Here is an 8,394-nt window from a genome sequence, read left to right as displayed (position 1 = left end):
AAAGTACAAAAGAAAAACAAAAGAAAGGTTATTTAATATCTTCAAATAAATAGTTCTTGTGTACGTGTGATTTCATTGAAAACAGTTTTCAATAATGAAAGTTCAGCAAACCAGTTGGTTTTGATAACATTTGCAATTGATTTTCAATATGGTTATGGAATATTTTCTTTAATATTCTCATTTAAATAACGTTTATTGTTTCCGAAAGTAAACTATAAATCGCTTTTAGTAAAAGAGCAGTTAACTGCTCTGTAAAAAGTACTGTCACAGCCTGTAAACTAGCCAATCCGAAAAGTATCGGAAATCAATGTGCGTTAAACCGCAACGGGATCTCTGGTAACAACATTTTTATTAATACATATTACATACTAGCTGTATCACGCGCTTCATATACGTTAATTTAAGGAAAAAATGGCCGTTAGCCTTTTTCAATAAATGGGCTATCAAAATAATAAAAGACTTTTTCAATTCAAACCAGTACCTGAGATTAGCGAACAAACAAACGAACTGTTCAGCTTCATTTTTTCTTTTTTTTTATATGACTAGGTCGGCAAACAAGCGTACGGCTCACCTGATGGTAAGCGATTACCGTAGCTTATAGACGCCTGCAACACCAGAAGCATCGCAAGCGCGTTGCCGACCCAATCCCCAATCCTCTCAGGAGCTCTGGTCACCTTACTCACCAACAGGAACACAATACTGTTTGAAAACAGTATTATTTAGCTGTGATCTTCTGTAAGGTCGAAGTACTTCCCCAGTCGGGCAATTCCTACTGTGCCCTACCTCACCACAGTTTATAAAATTAGTACAGATTATAAGAGGTCACCGTTTTCAGACTTCAAAAAAAAAAAATGTTAGGTCCTTTGACCGTAAATTAAGGACATGGAATGTAATCTTTGGTTTGTCTGTTTTGAACTTTGCAATTGTCTCATCGTTTTAGTTTGTGCGTTGTACCTAACTTTTGAATATTCATCAACACCGAAATTTACTAAAAAACTATTTAGTTTTCAATTCTAAATTTTCATGACAGGCTTGAGTCTGGATTATTTTTTAAAACCGGGAACTTCAATGATTCACATCTCATGCTTAGCCGTGTTTAATGTTAATGCGTAAATTTAAGTGTTACTAAAACAGTAAATATAAATTAAAGCAGTTGACTATTCATGATGTGGTTACATTATTGCTATTTAAAATTAGATATCTGTCAATCAAAGTTTTTTCTTTTGGGCTTGAAACTTGAATTATTCGTAGTCGATTGTAACTTACGTAACGCCAACTAAAGAGTTATTACTGATGAATGAAGCAAAATAAATGTTAAATATAAAGAATGTGCTAGCTATATAAACGACAAATAAAATGTATGTCTCTTCGGTAGTTTTCATCTTGATGTTTATTAAAATATCATATTACTACTTAATTAGTAGTTGGTGTTTTCAACTTAAATGTTATAATAAGAATTTATTAAATACTTAACAATAATGTGTTTAACAAGTTTAAAGGCAAAATTACATAATAGCGTACTTCTTTTTCTGATTAAAATATTTTAACAACGTTGTTTCGTTAAAAAAATATGTAACTTGATTATAAATGTTTTCATGCAGAACACTCTTTTTTTTTAAAGTATCGACTTTTAACTAGCGAATTTATGAGAACAATTTATTGTAATTATTTAGTTTTGTAATGGTTGTTTTTTAAATTAAAATATGATTTGCTTTATATTGCTGTATATTTTTAACACTTGAAAGACAATGCATTTGTATAAATATTAATAATAATATCTTAAAGTACATTAAAATTAGTGAGACTATCTGTATAAATGCTCATATTAAATATCCAATTATATTCTTTAAAAAAAAACTTATTCTTTTATATTGCTTATATAAGGTAGTATATATTTTTGGATGTAACTTATTATCCCTATATCAAAGTTTGACATGTCTCCTGAAATGCAAATTTATTTTTATTACAAACTTGCAGAATGTTTCATAATTATGATATAAATATATCGTAGATTATTCGTTACAAATTATTTGTAGGTTTTATTTTAAATTGAATATCGGAAACAAAACCGTGTTTTATACGTGATAATTCATCGTATTGCTCGTATTTCGGAGATTGTTGACATTGACACGACGATTGCATGTATGAGTAACAAGCAGTTCATTCTAGTCTAAAATGTTACCAATATTCCTATACCAATATGGCATGGAAGTGCCTCTGTGGTAGAATCAGTAATTTCTAGACTTGATTGTACTAATGACTTAAGACTCGTGTAAAATTTATAAAAATGGGTTAGAAAAGAAAAAAGAATTTGACACTAAAATACAGGTAGAGGTAATTTTTTTAAAACAGAAAAACTGTTAATACTGTAAAATAAAATAGTAACAAATTGGTTTCAAGAGCCACAAAATCTAAAATCATTTTTAATGTATATTCAAAAAAATTCATATTATGTATGACATGACGTTTTTGTTCATATTAATCTTTGGACTTAAATTTTCTAGGACCAATCATGTGAAAATTATTCAAAAAGCGTCCCTATATTACGTATCAAGTATTCTTTTTCATATAACTTTTTTATTTCTTCAATTCGAAAATATTTTTTCTTTCTACATTGATTATTTCTCAGGGCTTATTTTTTTCGGCCTATTTAGATCAGTATAAGTGATACCTACCTAATATAAATATATTAAACTATAATACTGCACCTCAATGTGCATTATAAAATCAGTTGCTGTAGCTACTAATACTATGTAAATGGTTACCTCTGTGATATAGCTCTAAATTGTTTTACTTTTGGTGACAATATTACTTTAAAGATGCTATATTTGTTACAAATTGTATACAATTGTTCAGAGTTCTGAGTGTATTTAGCTGAACTCGATTCTTTATTATTATAATTTGGAAGCATTTATTAAAACACCTCATTCTCTAAGATGCTGTGGTCCGGTTTGTAATCTGTGTATGTATAATAAAATATTTTTTTAAATAATATTCTTGGGTTTTCTTCGTTTCACCAGCGGTTTTAATAATATAGAATTATAGAAAATAGTAACTAAAGTATAGTATTATTAGAAAAAAATACCAATAAATATTTAAATATAGTAAAGTAAAATCTCTATAAAGACTTAAATTATCGCTACAGATTGAATATCGTGCGTCATTAAAATATAGTTAGAATATTATTGAAATATTTCGAAGAAGAAAATGGAATGAAACTACAAAATTGAATTTAAGGTGGATTTATATTTGACTGTCGTGTCGTGTGAACTGACGACGTTTACGTTATTATATCGTGCTCGGACGCATCAGAACGCATTTGAATCAATACAGCCGCAGCTCTAGAAAAGGTCAAACGCTTGAAATGTTCTATCAATCATTGGATTCTGATTCAGATTTTGAAGAAGATATTCAATTTTTAATGCTCGCAACGCTTAAAAAAAAGAAAGTAAGAAGGAGATTTTGAATTCATCCAATCAATAGACAAATATATTATATACTACGGCACGGTGTGGCTACGGCACTAAAGAATTTAGCCACCCCCTCTCTTCTCGTGGGTGTCGTAAGAGGCGACTAAGGGATAACAAGGTTCCACAACCACCTTGGAACTTAAGAAGCCGACCGATGGCGGGATAACTATCCAACTGCTGGCTTTGAAATACACAGGCCGAAGACGGGCAGCAGCGTCTTCGGTGCGACAAAGCCAGTACTGCGGTCACCAACCCGCCTGCCCAGCGTGGTCACTATGGGCAAAACACATCAGTTCACGTTATTTTTGGCGTAAACTTGTGGAGGCCTATGTCCAGCAGTGGACTGTATAGGCTGTAATGAATGAATGAAATTATATACTAGCTGCTACCCGCGACGTCGTCTGCGTGAACGCTATACAGCACCAAAAATACCAACGATTATACCTTTTAAAATAACATTCATTTACCCGTTTCTTCTTTACATTTCATATCTACAGAAAAACCTCATAGATGGCTGCTTTAAAATTGTCTTGTCTACTTATATTCATTTAATTATGTTTATCAGCTTAGTTACTTAAATTGCGTGATTTTTATAGTGTGAAGCTAGCTTATATAGCATGGTTATTAACATAATAACAACAACATTCAAATATGCGTCGTTAGATTACACGTTGTTACAGAATGCGTTGAGGAAATAAAGGTTCAGTGCTCGTTCCCGGTAGGCATGATAATATGTAGCCTATATGTTGACTCAACTTCTTAATAATATTCGTGCCAAATTTGAAGTAAATCCATGCAGTACTTTTTGAGTTTATCCCGGACATACATACAGACAAACAGACAAAAATTCTAAAAACTATATTTTTGGTTTCGGTATCGATTATAGATCACACCCTAAGTATTATTTAAAAAAAAAATATTCAATGAACAGTTTTGACTTTCCTACCATTTTCATGACACATCAGAAGCCATCACGACATGACACGACACATAAATGTAAACGTTGTCATATAAAATATATGATACCGATTCTGTTCTGATGCGACACGACGCGACACGTCAGTCGAATATAAATCCGCCTTTACTGTTAATTTTTTACTAACTGTCGGCGGATCATTTGTATGATAATTGATGCACTTACTTATTGATATTTTTTCAACAGTCTAACGACTGTCGAAGGTTGTATTTTGAATTAATTTGTATATGCCCAGCAGTTGGATGGCAGGCTGAATCGAATAACGGCTGAATTAACAAAATTTAATTTGTCGTTACTGAGTTCTAGCTGCATATCAACTTGTATTACATTTGGTGCTGAAAAATTCATAGAATTAGCATTTACTGTTAAGAAGTAAATTATTCAGACTAAACCGTGTACCACTTTAGAGAGATCGTCATAGTTAGCAAACAATACAATATCATGATTCTTCTTAACTAAATATACATAGTAGGTCGTTTAAGTAAATTAAAAATAATAATGTACATCGTCATAGTTAGCAAACAATACAATATCATGATTCTTCTTGACTAAATATTCATAGTAGGTCGTTTAAGTAAATTAAAAATAATAATGGATTCAAAATTGAGACTTGTGGAACTCCTATCGGTACAAGAGACCTAAACGACGTAATATGGTTTGCTTCAATCCTTGAGTTCTATGACTTAGATAAGAACTCAGAAGTTTTAGCGCGGTAATTTTAATACCATAGCGACTACAACTAGTGACTAGTGTATTTTTAATGTCATTATGAACACAGTCAAACGCCTTGGACATATCACAGAATACACCTGAGGCATCCCACGACTCCTCCCAGACATATATCGACTAATGAAGTAAAAAGCTCTACACCCGTATCAGCTTTAGATCGTTGTCTAGTAAAATAAAATTGTTTATTATGTAAAAGCTTATTTACTGTAAAATGATTTAGAATTAAATTACTTTTTTTATATAATTTACTACAGGCAGGTAAAATAGAACTAGGCCTAAAAATTCGTTGGAGCTGTATGACAACCGGAATTAAATAAGGTATAACTTTACTACGTTTCATAAGATCAGGAAAGTAACCACTTACAATACATTCGTTAAATATAATTGCAAAGCCGGATGCTGTAAGGTCAAGAATTGTTCCAATAATTTTAACACAGATACTCCAGAGATCTGTGGTGTTTTAAATATTTTAATTATTTCTTAAGCATCTACGGGTCTGAACATAAAATCGCCTTTGCATACATTTACATTTTGTTGAAGCACCGACTCAGCGACTTTAGGAGAAGATATAAAGTAAGACCTTTAATTATAGAAAGTTGAATGTTGAAAAAGTGTTTTTCCAAAGCCGTTGCCACTTGCTTCTCTAATTTAATAGAGTGATTATCAATGATTAGTTCACTGATGCCAATACTATCTTTAACTATTCCAGTTTCGTCATTTATGACGTTCCAAGTTATTTTTATCTAATTTTTACCAAATTTAATTTTATTTCTAATGAATATTGACTTAGCCGCGGCAAAAACAAGCTTCTATATTTTAGAATAATTTCTGATGTAATTACAAATAATTGTGTTTGCTCGCAAACGAAAAAAAAAACGACTTCAATTACATCGACGAGTAATACAACGTAGATCGACGAAAAAATAGGCAAGTAACTACGCGTTATCAAAGATTACTCAAAAAGTATTTATCAGATCTCAATAAAATTTATATGTGACCACATGACAAACATCAGCTTTCGATTAAATAAAAAATTATTAAAATCGGTACACCCAGTAAAAAGTTATTGCGGATTTTCAAGAGTTTCCCAGAATTTCTCTGGGACCCCATCATCAGAACCTGGTTTCCTTATCATGGCACTAAACTAGGGATATCTCCTTTCCAACAAACAAAGAGTTATCAAAATCGGTACATCCAGTAGAAAGTTATGCGGTATAATACAACGTTGGTCGACGAAAAAAGCGTCAAGTAAAAACGCATTATTAGATTTAACTCGAAAAGTAGTAGTTAGTTAGATCTCAAATAAATTTAAATGGGACCAATTGACACACACTACCTTTCGATTAAAAAAAAATTTGTCGAAATCGGTCCACACGGTCAAAAGTTCTGATGTAACATACATAAAAAAAAATACAGTCGAATTGAGAACCTCCTCCTTTTTTGGAAGTCGGTTAAAAACGGAATTTTTGTTATATGATTTTTCATGTAATAAATAACTTTAGCCTATGAAAAAAGTTTGCCTTTGAGATCATATCACTTATATTCCAAACACTATATATTCCCGGAGTCGCCTAGTCATTGATGGATTTAAAATAAGTACTTAGGAAAGATTTTTTTGGAGTAGATACATTCTTAAACACTTTTATATGACAACATAAAATTTCGTATTTAGATAATTTCATATTTCTTATTTACACTACCTACTAACGACATATATGTTTGATTTTTAGTAGGATTTTCTCCTCTGGGCGAGGTGGCGAATGCTAGCGCGACCCCATCTCGCCCCACCGTGGTGTTTTTTAGTCAGTAGGAGTCTGACATAACCCTCTGGCGCCCCCGCGCCTGGAGGGTATCCATGATGGATTTTCCCCACGTAAAAAAAAAACAGGATTTTCTCCTCTGTCGGGGGTCCGGAAAATATCTATAGTTAGTTGTGGGCTCGATTTTCCGCATTTAGACTCAAAGATAGTCTGTTATGCGTGAATAGAGGGCTGACTAGTTCAGCCAGCCCAGCTCCTTCCAGAAGCTCAGAATCCTCCTGGGGCACAGGCTTCTCGAAGCGTCCTTATTTCTCTAAGGATGGTTGCCTGGTGTGCAGCCACTCCCTCGCATTCCAGGGTCACGTGGGCGGCTGTTTCTTCAGCAGCCAGACATCCCCTACAAAAAGGACTGTCCGTTGCATTCATAATGCATCTATATGGCCAATACAAACGTCTGTAAAACGTACTGTGTGGCTATGGTACTAAAGAATTTAGCCACCCCCTCTCTTCCCGTGGGTGTCGTAAGAGGCGACTAAGGGATAACACAATTCCACTACCACATTGGAACTTAAAAAGCCGACCGGTGGCGGGATAACCATCCAACTGCTAGCTTTGAAATACACAGGCCGAAGACGAGCAGCAGCGTCTTCGGTGCGACAAAGCCAGCACTGCGGTCACCAACCCGCCTGCCCAGCGTGGTGACTACGGGCAAAACACATGAGTTCACGCTATTTTTGGCGTAAACTTATGGAGGCCTATGTCCAGCAGTGGACTGTGATAGGCTGTAATGAAACGTCTGTCGTGAGCGGGGATCGAACCCGTGACCGGCAGTGCAACAGCCAGTTCTGTAACCGCTGAACCAACGCGTCGTCAGTCACATTATGATTAAAATCGTCGTCATCATATTATAATTAAAACCGACTAATTGGCTACAAGGGATAACACAGTTCTACTACCACCTTGGAACATAAAAAGCCACCCGATGGCGGGATAACCATCCAACTGCTGGCTTTGAAATACACAGGCCGAAGACGGACAGCAGCGTCTTCGGTGCAACAAAGCCAGCCCTACGGTCACCAACCCGCCTGCCCAGCGTGGTGACTATGGGCAAAACACATGTGTTCACGCCATATTTTTTTTTCGCGAAATTGTAGAGGCCTATATCCAGCAGTGGACTGTGATAGGCTAAAGTGAGTGAATTGGCTACAAGGATCAGAGGGTAATTTATTTATTATGGCTGCAAGAACAAGCACTAGCTTTCGGTTAAAACAAAGAATTTAAAATCGGTATACTCAGTATAAAGTTATGAGGAAGAATACAATGTAGGTGGATGAAAAAATAGTCTCGTAGGTAAAATTAATTTAAAATTAAAGATAACTCAAAAACACCCTTCTCTACAAAATTTGAATGGTGCGCTCCCATTCCACCATACCAAATGACAAGTACGAGTTTTTAATTA

This window comes from Melitaea cinxia, chromosome 7 (genome assembly GCF_905220565.1).
Source record: "Melitaea cinxia chromosome 7, ilMelCinx1.1, whole genome shotgun sequence".
NCBI classification, from domain to species: Eukaryota; Metazoa; Arthropoda; class Insecta; order Lepidoptera; family Nymphalidae; genus Melitaea; species Melitaea cinxia.
Note: the sequence above shows the minus strand (reverse complement) of the source record.